This window comes from Camellia sinensis, chromosome 14, assembly GCF_055761805.1.
Source record: "Camellia sinensis isolate YWXY chromosome 14, ASM5576180v1, whole genome shotgun sequence".
Classification (NCBI taxonomy): Eukaryota; Viridiplantae; Streptophyta; class Magnoliopsida; order Ericales; family Theaceae; genus Camellia; species Camellia sinensis.
In genome coordinates, this window is record NC_138974.1 from 97,256,199 (window position 1) to 97,273,491 (window position 17,293).

The window sequence follows — 17,293 nt, forward strand, 5'->3', positions numbered from 1 at the left end:
CTTTGAGTCCAAAGCATGATAAGAAGTAAGACCATGCTTACATGTGCCCAAAAACTCCATACTATGCACTGCCTATCCTCTGTTTGCTGTCAGATTGTCTGTTGCAGGAAGTTTCTGCCGACCGGCAGAATTTAGTGCCGACCGGCACTATCTGGAGTGCCGATGAACCTGATAAAGTGCCGACGGGAAGTTTGGAGTGCCGGTGGCGATTCTGTCTGGCCGGTGGTGCTCTGCAGGATGCAGAGAGCTTGTTCCAGCATTTTGGAAATTTTTCAGAAAGACAAGGCAGTACAAACAGAAGCGATAAGAGCATAGTACGGGTTTTCCGGGCAGGACGGATTCGAGCATGCATCATCTGTGCGCCCCGAGGCAGAGGCTGTGGCCACCCTCTTTATTCTTTTGCTTCCTCTTTTTTTTGTTTTTTAATTAATTAGGAAATTTTGTAATAATTTTATTTATTCATTATTTTGGGACTGTAATATTAATTCGAGCCCTCTGAGTGAGGGCAAACATGTAATAAGTGTGGGTGAGTGTGTGTATGTCTTCCAATCCCCATTTCTTTCTTCCCTTTTATTTACCAGCTTATGATGGTAGATTAGGGCATTTTGAAATTAGCATACCTTATGATATGCATGCGTGCATTCATGCATCTGTTAACATGCACCGGGCTCGGTACATCATGCTAACCGCATTCGTATTTTCAAAATTCCAAAATTGAATACATGAATTAGTTGGTTGCATATCGTATGCCATATCCAGGTTAACCGAGCCTAACTAGGATTGCACCTTGCATGTGTTGCATTAGGCAAAATAACATGAACTAGGACATGCATGTTTGCTAACTAGTTTACTGTTTTGGCGCGGAGTACAATGTAAGTCTTTTTGCTTTAGCATCCAGCATGCGTGTGAATGTTGCCATAATAGTATGCCTGCCATGCGGCTAAGTGCTTACATGAGATAAACTGCTTGAATGCCTGTGGGTGAAGGTCGAATTGCCTAAATTGGAATAATGCATTAAAACTGTGAGTTTTAAGCCCACTAGATAGTGGCAAAATCATCTTTTCTAAAAAGCCCACTTGAGGGTGGCAAAATCTGCATTTTAGCCTACTTGCGAGTAGCAAACCATTTTCAAAACAAACATGAAATGTTTTGTTCCAATTTGGGCGATTTGGTCTATACTTGTTTGCTGTGCGCATAACATAGTAATTCAAGGCTAATAACCGGAATAAGAACACATAACGTTTTCAAAATTGGATATCACGGTTAGTAGAGGCCGGTCTTCGGACCGGGCGAAAGGGGGTGCTCATAGCTGACCTTCCCCGATCGTACCCAAGCTCCCGAGCCGAGACAACTCCGGTGATGACGGACATGTGGCCTTCGGCACCGAGTCAGGGTTTCCTAAATTCTCCCATTTTAAAATATTTAGGTGGCGACTCTGTATCTGGCAAAGCAGTCCATGTTTGGCACTACTTTTTCAAAAATCTGTTTCTCAAAACGATTTGCCAGATTTGGACTCTTTGTTTCAGATTAAGAACCGTGACACAAATCGAGTCCGAACTGTAGCATGAGGCCCACGCGGGCGCTGTTACAGTTTCTGGCGACTCTGCTGGGGATTTTTAGAGAGTTTGACTCGAACTCGTGATATCCTGTTTTGATTTCATTTATGTGTTTCTTTGCATTGCATGTGCATTGGTGCGCCTAGGAACACAGTGTTTGCCATCTGCCATTCCTGAACGGTTTGCCGGAGGCTTGTCTTGTCAAGGCATGTCCGTAAGGCTGACTGGCTATGGGCTCTGACAGTATGGGAACACAAACCCCGGTTTTTACCGGGGCACCCTTTTGACCATTCGACCTAGTGCATATTCGGAATCCATAGTGACCATTCCAAACTAGGACATGTTGCTTACCCGATGTTAGGTTGTTTGAAACCGCTGTGTGCGTAGTAAAACCCTAGCTCCTGACAAAATAGGACAGGGAAACCCTATCCCAACATAGGGGTGTTTTGGCTCTCTTTACTTCCTATGTGCTGTTAGAATGTATTTCTGCAGGGAAATGAACACACCAGTTTGTAAGTCTGGGCATCTGGCCTGAGGGCATCAGTATCAGCTTTAAGAGAATCACTTATCTGAGGGTATCAGGGTTCAGTATTGGGAATGGAGATTTTGAGAACAGTGGTCGGTATCGGGGAACCGTGTGCTCGGCTTATCGACTATACGTTTATAAAAATTCAACTGTATATTATTTGTTTATTTTATGCTGTTGTGCTGTCCGATTGTTGGTTTATTTATTGCTTTGTTTATCTTTTTGCTAGGTAGTTTAGCATCATTGCGTCTAACCCAGTAGACATTCCCCAAGCACTCTGGATCAGAGGTCGCCGGCTCCATCGATCTGAGGATCTGATAGAAGGACAACCAGTGTACCACTCTCTACCCCCGGTTACTAAACGGAAAGCAACTAGGCAGAGGATATCGGTTCAGCAATCAATACAAAGGGCTTCGTCTACCCCACCTGTGTACAGTAGGGATCAGGATCCCGTTTCACCCACAGAGAGAGAACGCATACCAGCAATTCAAACCAGAGCAGAACAATATGGCTAACTTAGAGGAGATGGTGCGCCAACTTCAGGAAAGCATGAAAATGATGCAGCAAGATGCTGCCCGACAGGCAGAATTTGCCAGGCAACAGGCTACAGTGATGAGTGAGCAAGCGGATTTAATTGGAAGGTTACAACAGCAAACCGGGGCATCACCTTCGCAGCAAATCCCTCCTCCATTAAGGGTTCTAATACTCGAAGAAACACCAAACGCCCAGAATGTCCAAGAAGATACAGACATCCCAACGGGGCCGGCTCCACCCCCAATTCCGCCTCAACAATCCAAGGCAACCACTCCCATTAACGTATCGGATTCTCCTTTTGAGTCTGAGATAGACCCCATGACATTAAAAATGCACAAGCTTGAAAAGCTTTTCAAGAAATCTCAAGGTGCGAAGTCCATTCCGGACATTGGAGACGGGTATATCGACACAGCCGTGACGCTGCCAGATCGATTTAAGATGCCCCAAATTGATCGTTTTGACGGGTCTGAGGATCCCATGGTACACCTGCGACTGTTTTCAGACGTCCTAAGGCCAATGGGCCTCACCAGATTGCAGAAACTATCTTTATTCGGCCGGACCTTGTCAGGTGTGGCGTCCGCATGGTATGCCAAGTTGGGGGACGACGTCAAGAGAAACTGGGACGAGATGGCTGAGGCCTTTATCCTGCAGTACTCGTATAACACACAAATCGAGATCACGACCCGCGATCTCGAGACAACAAGGCAAGAACCCAAGGAAAGCTTCTCAGAGTTTGTAACTAGATGGCGGGCTAAAGCTTCAATGATGACCTTGAGACCCACAGACAAAGACCAGATTCGGATGATTGTGCGCAATCTTCAGCCGAAGCTAATGCAAAAGATGATCGTAGTCCCCTTTCCCACCTTTGCTGATTTACATGAAATGGGGGTGCAGATCGAGGACGCCTTGAGACAAGGTTGGATTGATAATGATCGGGACCAACCCCGCAGAAATTTCAATCGTAGTACTAATACAGGCCCGAGTGGCGCTGCGACTGCCAGGACCTCCGAAGTGAGTATGGTCACCACTAACCCCTCCCCAAGAAATACAGCAGCCACACCATTCTCCGGCGCGTCCGGAAGCAACTCACAAACAGCCAAATACCCTCCCAGAAACACCAGAACCTTTGCTCCACTTTATATGCCCCTATCCAAAGCTCTGGGGGTTTTGATCAGAAAAGGGCATCTGAAGCCCTTAGAGCCGCGGCCCTTGCCAGAAAGACTACCCGCTACCCACAACCCAGCCAAATATTGTGCGTTCCACCAGCAGCATGGTCATGACACTGACCTATGCTTTCGCTTACGTCATGAGATTCAAGATCTCATTGATAATGGGGTGATTCTTCCCCCTGAGAAACCTAATGTTACCACAAATCCTCTCCCCGCACATAACCAAGTTCCACCGCCCAAAAGAGTCAACTTCATCCACACTGGGGTCGCATCCTACGATCCCAGTATCTACATCACACCCTCCTACCTACCTAAACCTAAAGTTTTCCTCCCCGATTGCACCGATTTGTGCATGACGGATATCTCCATAACCCAACCCAAGCCAGTGGTGGTGACCATCGAGAACAAGAAAGGGGTTGTCAAACCAGGGTCCGTGGAGCCTGAGAATGATGTTGGGAATGCTTACAATCCGAATGACTACATTTCACCCGTGGGCCAGAATAGACCAAATGTCGAATTTCCAGTCGGGGGAGAGCTGTGTGTAATCCGAGGGGACAATTCAGGACAGGAAATGGATGATTTGATAGCCGTGGAAAAGGATGTTGTCAAGTCCCAATTTCCTGATGACCAAGACTCAGCCATCAACTGGTATGATAATGAAGAATCAGCAGAGGCCACGGGGTGGTTAGATGATCAGCCGGATGTAATAGGGGAGTTCCGGTCAGAACAAGGCCCGGCAGGGGCAGGAATGTCAACGACACCCGGGAATGTCGAAAAGCAGAATATATCGCCGGAGAGCGCTGGTGTCGAGAGTTTCGCTCGGGAATGGAGCATTTTAAGTACAGGGGTCAGTGAGCAATCTACTGCATTGACACAGTCAGAACAAGAAAGATTCGAGGATTCTGAGAGGATCAGAAAAGCAAAAGGCCACGTAGGGGTCGAAACCGCCGCAAGTACGAAAATGGAGGATGCTGTAAAAGGTACTGTGAGTATCGGGACAGTTGTGCCAGAACCAGACAGATGCTTGTCAGTCGCAGATGGTATGTGGTGGGAAGACGACGATCTATGTCTTGCCCACACGGACGAGGATTGGAAAGGTAACCAACCAGATGATACCTGGTATATCGGCGAAGTCGATCACATGACTAGGAGTGGACGGTATTTCAAGCCTCCACACCTAGATCAACCAGAGGCGTCTGGGAAAGATAATGAAGCAGAGAAACAAAAGGAGAGGCAACTCGAAGACGAGGCTGTGTTGAGACAACTGAAAAAGATGCAAGCAGACATCTCCATTGGGGACTGCTTATGGCTTCTCGAGTACATAGGCAGGCTGTCCTGTCAGCCATGGACAAGGCCAAGCTGTCCATAGACACCACGCCCGAGCAGCTGGTGGGATTAGTCTTTTCAGGAGGGAATTCCCCAGCGTTGAGTTTTTCTGACAAAGAGCTGCCACCCGAGGGTGCAAACCATAACAAGCCGCTCTACATCTCTGTCGAGTGCAGAGATAAATGGATACCTGTGGTACTTGTCGACACGGGATCCGCTATCAATGTCTGCCCGGCAAGGACCGCTTATGCGATTGGTTTGAAAGTCGCGGATTTTATACCAACGGCCCAGGTAATTCGGGCATATGATAACACAAGCCGGGAGGTAATGGGGACAGTTAAGATTCAAACAAAGGTTGGGCCCGGACAGCATGAGATAGATTTCCATGTTTTGGAGGTTCCTGCAACGTTCAACTTGCTTTTGGGACGGCCGTGGCTGCATCAGGTAAAGGCGGTCTCCTCTACCTTACATCAAGTGGTGAAATACCCCTATGGGAAGGGAGTAGCCATTGTTTTTGGAAATTCATCAATTCATCCACCACCAGAGGTGTCTACGCCTGTTCTAGAAATTGAGCATGGTATAGAAGATGTGTTCATATCAGGTTTTACCTTGGCCGAGGCTCGGGTTGTACAGAACATCATGGCAGCTAACGAAGGGGTGTATGTCAGCGCCCAAGCAGTTTATCTCATGAACAAACTCCAATACATCCCCGGGATGGGATTAGGCAAGAGCGGTAGGAAAGGTGCCGCAGCATCGACAGAGGTGCCACATAACCCCCATACCTTTGGTTTGGGCTACTTACCCACCAAAGAGGATTGGATAAGGAAAGGAAAGGAAATGGCCAGAAGGGCCAGGGCGAAACAGATAGGGAAGCCCTTTGACTTGATGCATCAGCCCATTCGGGGGACCCTGAACGAACGTTTCGTCCGGGAGGGGGAAGACTTTCCGTTCTGTGGCTTCCCGGAGCCGTGGCTCAATGCGGAGATGAAGCGCGTACCGGGATTTGAAATTTTCTTTGATTTACAATTACCTGAGGATGACATCGCCGAAGAGCAGGCAGATCTATTGGCTGAGGCCGAGCAAAGTAAGGAGGTACAGTCCGAGGACGCTGAAAATGAAATGGGGGCAGCGCTGGCATGTCTGCTGTCAGATCCTCCGATCGAACAGAGGTGCTTGGGGGATAGCTCCTCGGTATGTGTGATTGGGAATGAAACGGCTGCGGGCCTACCATCAGCTATTTTGGATGCATCCATCGCACCTTCTCTCATCTGGCAATATGAATAAGGCTTTTTATCAAGCAGCACCGGGTCAGGTAGTGAGCCGGAATCTGATTCTGCCGAATCTTGTACGTCGGAATCAGATTCCAGCTCAACTGAGTCTGAGTCCGGTATTCCCGGGGGTGATAACCCGGATACCACAGTCCTGTCTAGATCGTCTTTTTCATTTTCTTTTGAGTCTGTTGTAACGGAAGAATCCGACGGCTCGGAAGTATTTAATGAGAACGACGTGGGTGTGGTTTCGGAGTATTTTTCTGTGCCTTTGATTTATTGCTTAAATCAAGATTTTCAAAATTTTGATGAAAACGACGAGGAAGAAATCCCTCCGGTTTTGCAACGGTTAATTGATCAAGAGCAGGAAAGATTTGTTAAACCTTTAATGGATGAAATCACTACTGTGAATGTTGGTACTGAGAAGGACCCGCGGCTGGTCCAGATCGGGTCCACGTTGTCTTCTGAGGAACGCGAGCGCTTAGTCGCTTTGTTAAAAGATTTCAAAGATGTTTTCGCGTGGTCCTACGAAGACATGCCTGGAATCGATCCTGAGATTGTACAGCACCGGATCCCTCTTGATCCCGAGGCCCGACCTGTCAAACAGAAGCTCAGGAGGATCCGCCCTGATTGGGCCATTAAGATCAAGGAAGAGGTCACCAAGCAGATTGACGCAGGCTTCCTGATGGTGTCTGAGTATCCAACTTGGTTGGCCAACATTGTTCCGGTACCGAAGAAAGACGGCAGAATTCGAGTCTGTGTGGACTTCAGAGATTTGAACAGGGCCAGTCCGAAGGACGACTTTCCCTTGCCACACATCGATGAACTGGTAGATTTCACGGCAGGACATGCCTTGCTTTCGTTTATGGATGGTTTCTCAGGCTATAATCAGATAGTAATGGCGCCCGAAGACCAGGAGAAGACCGCATTCACTACCCCGTGGGGTACATATTGTTATCGAGTGATGCCATTTGGGCTGAAAAACGCAGGAGCTACCTACCAGCGGGCAGCAACTACGATATTGCATGATATGATCCATAAAGAGGTCGAGGTGTATGTGGACGACATGATTGTCAAGTCCAAGGAAAGAGAGGGCCACTACACCGCCTTACAAAAGTTCTTTCAAAGGATCAGAGAATTTCGGCTGCGGCTGAATCCCCAGAAGTGTACTTTTGGTGTTACAGCAGGAAAGATGTTAGGGTTTCTGATAACGCAAAGGGGCATCGAGGTCGACCCTTCCAAAATCAAGGCCATCTTAGAAATGCCACCACCAAGGACTGAAAAGGAGGTGCGAGGCTTTCTAGGTAAAGTGCAATTCATAAGGCGGTTCATCTCTAAACTAACCGTGACTTGTGAACCACTGTTTGGCCTCCTGAAGAAAGGAAAGAAATTCCAATGGGACGGCCGATGTCAAGCAGCTTTTGAGCAGATCAAAGAATATTTACAGAACCCGCCTGTATTGTCACCGCCAGAACCAGGGCGACCGTTGATATTGTATCTCTCGGTAACTGAGACCACCATGGGCTGCATGCTCGCACAGGAGTCAGAAGACAAAACGGAAAGGGCTATCTACTATCTGAGCAAGAAGATGCTGGATTACGAGACCCGCTATACACCACTGGAGAAGGCTTGTTTGGCCTTGGTATGGGCTACCCGGAAGCTGCGGCACTACCTGTTAGCTCACTCTGTAATGTTGGTTTCACGTTTGGATCCCATCAAATATCTTTTCGAGAAACCAGCACTTACAGGTAGGCTAGCTCGTTGGTTGCTATTGCTTTCCGAATTTGACTTGAAGTATGTAACACGCAAGTCGGTGAAAGGGAGAGCGGTAGCGGAATTCCTTGCCGACCATCCGGTTGAGGGGGATGAAGCGGTTGAGTACCTATTCCCAGATGAAGCGATTCTGCATATCGAGGATGAAACTTGGACGATGTACTTTGACGGAGCGTCAAACCAGTATGGGTACGGGATAGGAGTGTTGCTGATAGCGCCTGACGATTCCCGTATCCCTTTGGCATTCAAGCTCCAGTTCAGGGTCTCGAACAATGAGGCAGAGTATGAGGCATGTATTGCTGGTCTGGAAGCAGCCCTAGAGCTAGGGGTAAGACGGTTGGATGTCATTGGGGATTCGAATCTTGTTGTATCCCAAGCAAAAGGGGACTGGAAGGTCAAGGAGGAAAGGATGATAATTTACCACCAAACCTTGGATTTGTTAATTCCTCGGTTCGAGAAACTAAATTTCACCCACCTCGTAAGAGAGAACAACAGGTTTGCAGATTCGTTAGCAACTCTATCTTCCATGATAGACATCCCGTCGGGAGTCCGGATGCGTCCAGTCATCATTGATCAGAAGTTTGCACCAGCATACGAGTCAGTTTCCGCCATAGATGAGGCCCAAGACGACAACCCCTGGTATTACGATATTTGGAACTTCTTGGAAAAGGAGACGTATCCGACAGGGGCAAGCACCAAGGATAAAAGGGCCATTAGAAGAATGGCTATTCAGTTCATCATCTGCGGAGGTAAACTGTACAAAAGAGGTCATCTGGGAATGCATAAGCTCTGTGTAGAAGCTGAAGAGTCGAAGCGCCTAATGGAGGCCATCCATGGAGGAGAATGCGGTGCACACATGAATGGAGTAATGTTGGCCAGAAAAATCCTTAGACAGGGCTACTATTGGTCGACCATGGAAGAGGATTGTATCGGCTTTGTTCGGCGATGCCACAAATGCCAGATCCATGCAAACCGTATGAACATCCCACCATCCAAATTGTACAATATGACTTCCCCGTGGCCGTTTTCCGTGTGGGGGATCGATGTAATCGGAGCTGTTACCCCGAAGGGATCGAACGGACATGAGTATATCCTCGTAGCGATAGATTATTTCACAAAGTGGGTCGAGGCCCAATCTTACGCGGTGTTGAAGGCGTCGCACGTCGCAAAGTTCATCAGAAACAACATCATTTGTCGCTACGGGGTGCCAAATGAGATCATCTCGGACAATGGATCCCACTTTAAGAAAGAAGTGGTCGACTTGTTGGAAAAGTATAACGTGGCTTTTCATAAGTCATCTACGTATCGGCCGCAAACCAATGGAGCAGTTGAGGCCGCCAACAAGAACATCAAGCATATACTGCGGAAAATGGTAGAGACCTATCGAGATTGGCCAGATAAGTTGCCGTTTGCTCTGTGGGGCTACAGAACTTCGATTAGAACTTCTACCGGAGCAACTCCGTATTCGTTAGTTTATGGAATGGAGGCTGTTCTACCTATCGAAATTGAAGTTCCGTCTTTACGGGTATTGGCCGAGTGTCAGATAGCTGAGGCAGATTGGCAGCAAAACAGGTTCGAGGAACTAATGCTCTTTGATGAAAGGAGACTGAAAGCACTGTACCACGTTCAGAGTTATCAGCGCAGGATTGCTCGGGCTTTTAACAAGAAGGTTAAGACCAGGAATCTAAAGGAAGGGGATTTGGTACTCAAAGACAACCGAGCTCCCATCCACGACCCGAGGGGCAAGTTCAGACCCAATTGGACTGGTCCCTACATCATCAAAACCATCTGGTCAGGCGGAGCTGTGGTTCTAATGGACTTAGATGGCTTAGAATTCTCTCAACCGATCAATATGGACAAGTTGAAGAAATACTACCCTTGAGAGGCTCGCTAGGCCGAAAACCCGAAAGGGCGACCTAGGCAAAAGTTAGAGCACAAAAAAAAATTATTAGAAAATATAAAAACTGAGCTCGCAAGGTTGAAAACCCGCAAAGGGCGGCCTTGGCAAAAGTTAGAGCGCAAAAGGAGAGTGAAAATACCCGAGTGGACCTTAACCGGAACTACGTAAGGCTTGATTCCCATGTTTGGGATACGTAGGCAGCTTCATCCTGGAGTTCAGCCATAACACTTCCCCGATCAACTTTGTCCATTCGATCATCTCAGCCATCTTAGTCCATCAGCATTCGTTGGAATCTCCGGTGCAGTGCCACTCAGACTAGGGATAACTTTCAGTTGCTATGCAGTGCTGCAGCGTTCCTCAGACTAGGGGCAACTTTCCAGTTGCAGGAATCTGGGGTTTGTACATCTCAGTGACAGATCTCGGGCGTGTCCATTTCTGATCCACATCAAAAATACCTTTGAAAAGTTTTAATGTAAGCTGACTTTGTTCAAATAATCTTTTTACAACATTGACCATTTTTGGACCAAAGTGGAAAATTCTTAGTACCAGAACTTTCAATTTCATTGATTTCAAAACAGAGTCTTCCTGCTCTTACAAACAATTGAAGTTGCTTTTTTATTACATCCAGGAAAGAAAACTTGAAAGTACCAATAAAGCAATAAATCTAGGGCATGGTCAAGTCAGGTGTTCCTGCGCCCCTTCCCAGAGCTGGTCAAAGCCTCTGATGCCAAGCTAGGTCCGATCTGCGCTTCTTCATTGAGCCAATCCATGCACTCGTCAGACAAAGTGCAACTGAAAGTAGGAGCGGGGGCCAGGAGTTCTCTCATCCTCCATGCGGTGGCCTGCCAAGCAAGCTGTGCACCTCGGGCTGGGAATGCAGCAGGATACTCTATCCCCTCTGGCGGGCAGGTCTGATCATGGCCAAATTGGCGTCGAATCCGAAATGGGAAATAGAATACACAATGAGTGAGACCAACCAGTTGAATCCCAGTCTGTCGAGGCATGCTGTAACTCATTGCCGGAAGGTTCAACCAAGGACACCGCCAAGCAATACGGTCTGCGGACAAGTGGCACATCCAAGTGAACCACCATTCCTCATCCAAGGCATTGACTAGATGATGCCGGAAGAAGTAGCCGCGAGCTGAATATGCGGGGCAGGAGTCCACAACCTGCAATTTATCCATCAACCACACCTGGGGAGGGATTGAAAAATGAGAGATTAAAGAATAGAGAGATGTACGAGGAGAGAAAAGTGAGAATGGGGTTTTGTGAGAAAAGACTGAGCTCGAGGGCCGAGTGATGTGAGCAATACAGAAATGCGAGACTGGGTGGGAAATATTACCTGTAGCAGTAGTGGACTCCCTGCCAACCTAGTCATCTCATGACGATAAAAGGCGTCTAAGCCCATTAACGTCTCGGCCAAAACCATGGCGATACAGCTCTTGCCCTCTCTCAAGCCTTGGACGACCTCAATCAACCGGACACTAGCCCCTCCAGAGCCCGAAATGAACAGAAAATGAGATAACATGCACAAGCAGAGCGCATGTCGCCGGAAGCCTTGCCAGTAATGGTTGCTGCGATCACCAACATCAGAAAATCGATTGGCCAAACTCGGAATATCTAACATCCCGTCGCCCATCAGAGACCGAGCATCGCGCATGCTGAGTCCGCACATGCGCCCTAAGGATTGGGCATGACCAAAATTTTGTTGGGGCAGGAGCTCCTCGTCGCGCTCGGACTCCATTAGAGCTCGAAAATCTTCAAAGGTAGGACACATCTCTTGCCCGGCAAAGCTAAAGACATGTGTCACCGGATTCCAAAATCTTGCCGCGGCGTGAAGAAACGGGAGATGCAACGGGGTACGACCCAGAGTGAATAGTGCATTTATGCCGAAACCCCGGAAATTCACCTTTTCCGAGCCATCCAAGCTAGCAATCCAAGCTGTGAGATTTTGAGCAAGAAACTCTTCCATTGGAGCAAATCAGTGTGAAAATGAGGAAAACTACGAAGCTGAGATCTTTTGTAGGAGATAAGGTTGAGTGGGGAGACAGGTGTCAACATTCTGGTGGTTCCCCTCGTTTAGTGCCGACCGGCATAAAAATATGCCGACCGACTATCTTAGTTTGCCGACAAAACAGATATACGGCCGGTAGCCACTCCTTGCAGCCGGTGGTCCCTAGACCGTGCCGGTGGGCTTCCTTCTGGTTTCCTGAGCTGTTTTGCTAAGAATTGGGGAACTCCATCACCCCCCAACCCCCCCCCCCCCGGCGATAAACTTTTGCAGAGCCACGCCTGTCTGCTTGTCGAGTTTTTGAACATTTGCTTATTGAGTTGTATTTCTCTCTCTTTGAGCTCTTGATTTGTCTATCGAGTCGTATTTACACTTGTTTGGTTATGTCTTGTCCTTGTTTTGCTTATCGAGTTGTAAGTCGGTTCACTACCTGATTATTACGATGGCAAATTTCCAAAATGAGTTCAATTTCGTTCACATTGTGGTGTGAAACCCTGCGATGCGATGCACAGAAGATCCACAATTGCAACATCTTTTGAACAAAATGATTCGTTTCATTTCCATCACATGTTTTGTAAAGTGCGTGAATTTTGAAAAAGAAAATAAACCTGCCTGAGGCAGTGCAATGTGCTTAAACTACTAGTAAAAAGGTAAATAAAACGTAGAATGGCAGGGTAGCCAAGTATCAGAATTGATACCGATGAAACTCCCCTTGTGGTTAACGCACCTTCCGTGTCTTTGTTCGGGTCAGCCGCGTTGTCGAACGCCCTCACATTACGGGAAATCGCACCTTTGAAACGTGAACCTTTGAGTTGACCTCAGGCCACAACTTCTGCGAGCAACGCTCGATGCGCGCAAAGAATGTCCCGCCCCGTATCCTTTTCATGCTTTGTGAGCCCCGCAAATTGTCTCGATTATGCTGTGTAATAGTACGTTCCTTTACCTGCGTAGACCGCATGTTTTGATTGCGTAGATCGCATGTTTAATCCCATTACCCGCGTAGACCGCATGTTTTGATTGCGTAGATCGCATGTTTAATTCCATTACCTGCGTAGACCGCATATTTTGATTGCGTAGATCGCATGTTTAATTCCATTACCTGCGTAGACCGCATGTTTTGATTGCGTAGATCGCATGTTTAATTCCATTACCTGCGTAGACCGCATGTTTTGATTGCGTAGATCGCATGTTTAATCCCATTACCTGCGTAGACCGCATGTTTTGATTGCGTAGATCGCATGTTTAATTCCATTACCTGCGTAGACCGCATGTTTTGATTGCGTAGATCGCATGTTTAATTCCATTACCTGCGTAGACCGCATGTTTTGATTGCGTAGATCGCATGTTTAATCCCATTACCTGCGTAGACCGCATGTTTTGATTGCGTAGATCGCATGTTTAATTCCATTACCTGCGTAGACCGCATATTTTGATTGCGTAGATCGCATGTTTAATTCCATTATCTGCGTAGACCGCATGTTTTGATTGCGTAGATCGCATGTTTAATCCCATTACCTGCGTAGACCGCATGTTTTGATTGCGTAGATCGCATGTTTAATTCCATTACTTGCGTAGATCGCATGTTTAATTCCATTACCTGCGTAGACCGCATGTTTTGATTGCGTAGATCGCATGTTTAATTCCATTACCTGCGTAGACCGCATGTTTTGATTGCGTAGATCGCATGTTTAATTCCGTTACTTGCGTAGACCGCATGTTTAACTCCGTCACCAGCATCGACCGCATGTTTTAATTACGTAGACCGCTTGTTTAGTTTCATCGCCTGCGTAGACCGCGTGCTTGTGATCAATTTCGTCGCCTGCGTAGACCGCTTGCTCCGCTTGCCTAGTTGTATTTCAATACGCATTGTCATGCTCTCTATTTACTTCGCGCTGTCACGCATTTCGAGTACACCACTATTCTTGCATTGTCATGCATGTCGCTAACCATATTGTACCTGTTAAGTTTGTTTTCTTTGCAGGCATGATATTGTATGTACGGTTCATTTGAAGCTGGTGCAACCAGACGAGCCGCACAGGTATTTTATCTCCGAGCGAGACGTATTGAGAATTCCATAATTCTCTTACATCCTTTCTGCATTGTAGTGTAATTTGGTATGCCAGCTTAAAACTGTCGCATGTATGCTTCGTTACAGCTTTCTTAGCATGGTCATAAGTTATGCTCGGCTCCGTGCATTGTCTTGCATTTTGCCCCCGCCTTCAGGCGCATATCTTATTTGTCTTGTATGTTTGTCTGAGTCTTCGGCCTTGTCAAAAATGGGTCGTCTCTGGGCTTTGACATTCACTCCCGTCATTGTTATGACTTTCGAGTTCTGTCAAAGAGGGGCAACTGTAGACACCCCATTTTTGACCGTCCTCAAGACTTGGACGTCACCGTTTGAACACTCGGTGATCATCCATGATTGTGTTCGTTTGGAGTTCCCGGAGGTCTCGGCTCGCGCGCCTTGCCTCAGGATCCCCGAACTCGACTGTTTAGTGTCTGGTTTTGCACCAAACACTTTTGTTTTGCCTTAGAGAGGCAGGGAATGCCTTGTGAGACATCCCCATACACCACCGGCAGTGGCTGGAGGCCACCGGCTGGTCTTTTTCTTCCATCGGCAATTTTGTTTGCCGGTCGGCACACTTTATTGCCGGTCGGCATAATATGTTGCCGGTCGGCACTGTTTTTTGCCGCAATAGCTTTTTTGGGCAGCCGACCACTGTTCCTCCACTTTTTGGAGATATTTTGTGCCAGCTGTGATAGCTGGCACCAACTCCTTTCCCCTCCATACACGTGTATGGAGGGATTTCCCTCTAGCCAAGCTTGTTGAATAAGCTTTGCAAGAGGGATCCTTATAAGAGGGAGGCTTTCCTCTTGGTTCTAGGTTAGACTCTTAGAAGCAAAAACCAGCCCTTAACAATATAGATACACTCTATCTCTATATCTCCCTCTTCCCCCTCCTTTGTGTGTGTTTCTTGGCCCAAAAGGTGTGTTTTACCTTACTTTTGCACCATTACACACACTATCACACCTTAGTCCGAGATTGAGGGACTTGGGGGAGTTGTTTCTTGAGTTTTGGACTGGTTTTGATCCAAAGAAGGAGGCTAGACCACTTGCTCTTCAAGGGTTCTTCAAGGGTGAGCGTTTTCCTCTTTATTCCCCAAACTAGCATCGGTTTTCTACCTATTTTTTTTGCTGTTTTAGCTCTTGTGTATAACATAAAAAAGGTTCATATTTTCCTGCTCTAACACTTTCATTGAGGTCTCTTTGTGGTTAGATTGCAAACTCACCCTCATAGGCCTTGTTTGGCCTATTTTGGTGCCCTTTTGATAAGGTTTTGTTCACTTCAGCATTTTGATCTTTTGATCACCAAAAATCAGTGTATTTTAGTGTCAAAAAGTTGGTTTGAAGTCTTGCATAGGGGAGGGACACCCCTCTCCCTTTATGGTTTTGTTTACTTGCTTTTTGGGCTCAAAAGGATAGCATGCGTGCTTGTTGTTTCTTGGCTTCATTTCAGTACTTTTTTAGGCATCTTAGGTCTTACATAATCTCTGTTTTTGGTCGGATTTGGGCCCTCTTGCATGCTTGTGATATTTGCTTTGTATTGCTCCATTTTGCTTAAAAGTACACCCCATGATTAGGCCATGATTTTTGTGTGCGTTGGCTTGGTTCCATGGAGCATTTAGCATTGTTTTTCCATGTTTAAAATCTATTGGTTATCAACTTGGTCATGTTTAGCATGTTTGTTAGAGTTGCTTTGTATTTTGGCTTGGAAGCCTTGAGCATTTTGACCTCTAGCATGCATGGTTGTGTTTACCCTCTTGATTTGGCATCATCTAGGGTCATATTTTAGTCCAAGAATCATGCTTGTATGTGTGCATGCATGGCCTCTTTCATGCCTTGAAGATGTGTCCCCTTATGCCTAAGAATGAGCCTTAGTGTGTTTGCTTCATGGGGGATATCTTAGCTGCCATACTAGGAGCTTTTGGGGTCCTATTTTGCATGCATAGATCCTGTTTTTACTTGTCTTGATCATGCCATGAGTGGTCAAGTCATTGAAGGTAAGTCGCCCCCTTTTGTGTCTTAACTTTGGGACCGTGAATTTGCTTGTTAACATGAGTTGATTACCTATCATTTTAAGCACTTTTGGTCACTGTTTTGAGGAGGGCAAGGGTCTGTCCATTTGCCATTTTTTTTAAGCCCTCTTGCATGCTTGCTCCATGTTTGTTGCATAGTTGTTCCATTAAACTTTGTGTAGCACATCGATCCCATAGTCAATTTGGTCCATGTTTGCACCATTTTGGTACCTTGCATGCTTAGCATTGTACATTTGTCATGTTGATAGCATAATGTTTGTTGTGCTTTACATCTTGGTGGTATGACACATTTGAGGCTTATGAGCATTGCATGCATTGCATTTACTTGGTTTGGGGTGTCAAACCAAGTGCGGGAGTCAAGGACCATTCATACTTCAAGTGATGTAATGTGCCTTGATCCCCGGTCATCGGGACCTTTGACTCTAACTTGATAAGGCCTCGGTTTTTCATGTTGATTGTTGCATGCATTTTCATATTAAATGGCAAATTCGATCCTTTGACTCACCATGTACCATTGATGATTCGAGGATCGAAAGTCATGCTTCTTTGAGTCCAAAGCATGATAAGAAGTAAGACCATGCTTACATGTGCCCAAAAACTCCATACTATGCACTGCCTATCCTCTGTTTGCTGTCAGATTGTCTGTTGCAGGAAGTTTCTGCCGACCGGCAGAATTTAGTACCGACCGGCACTATCTGGAGTGCCGATGAACCTGATAAAGTGCCGACGGGAAGTTTGGAGTGCCGGTGGCGATTCTGTCTGGCCGGTGGTGCTCTGCAGGATGCAGAGAGCTTGTTCCAGCATTTTGGAAATTTTTCAGAAAGACAAGGCAGTACAAACAGAAGCGATAAGAGCATAGTACGGGTTTTCCGGGCAGGACGGATTCGAGCATGCATCATCTGCGCGCCCCGAGGCAGAGGCTGTGGCCACCCTCTTTATTCTTTTGCTTCCTCTTTTTTTTGTTTTTTAATTAATTAGGAAATTTTGTAATAATTTTATTTATTCATTATTTTGGGACTGTAATATTAATTCGAGCCCTCTGAGTGAGGGCAAACATGTAATAAGTGTGGGTGAGTGTGTGTATGTCTTCCAATCCCCATTTCTTTCTTCCCTTTTATTTACCAGCTTATGAT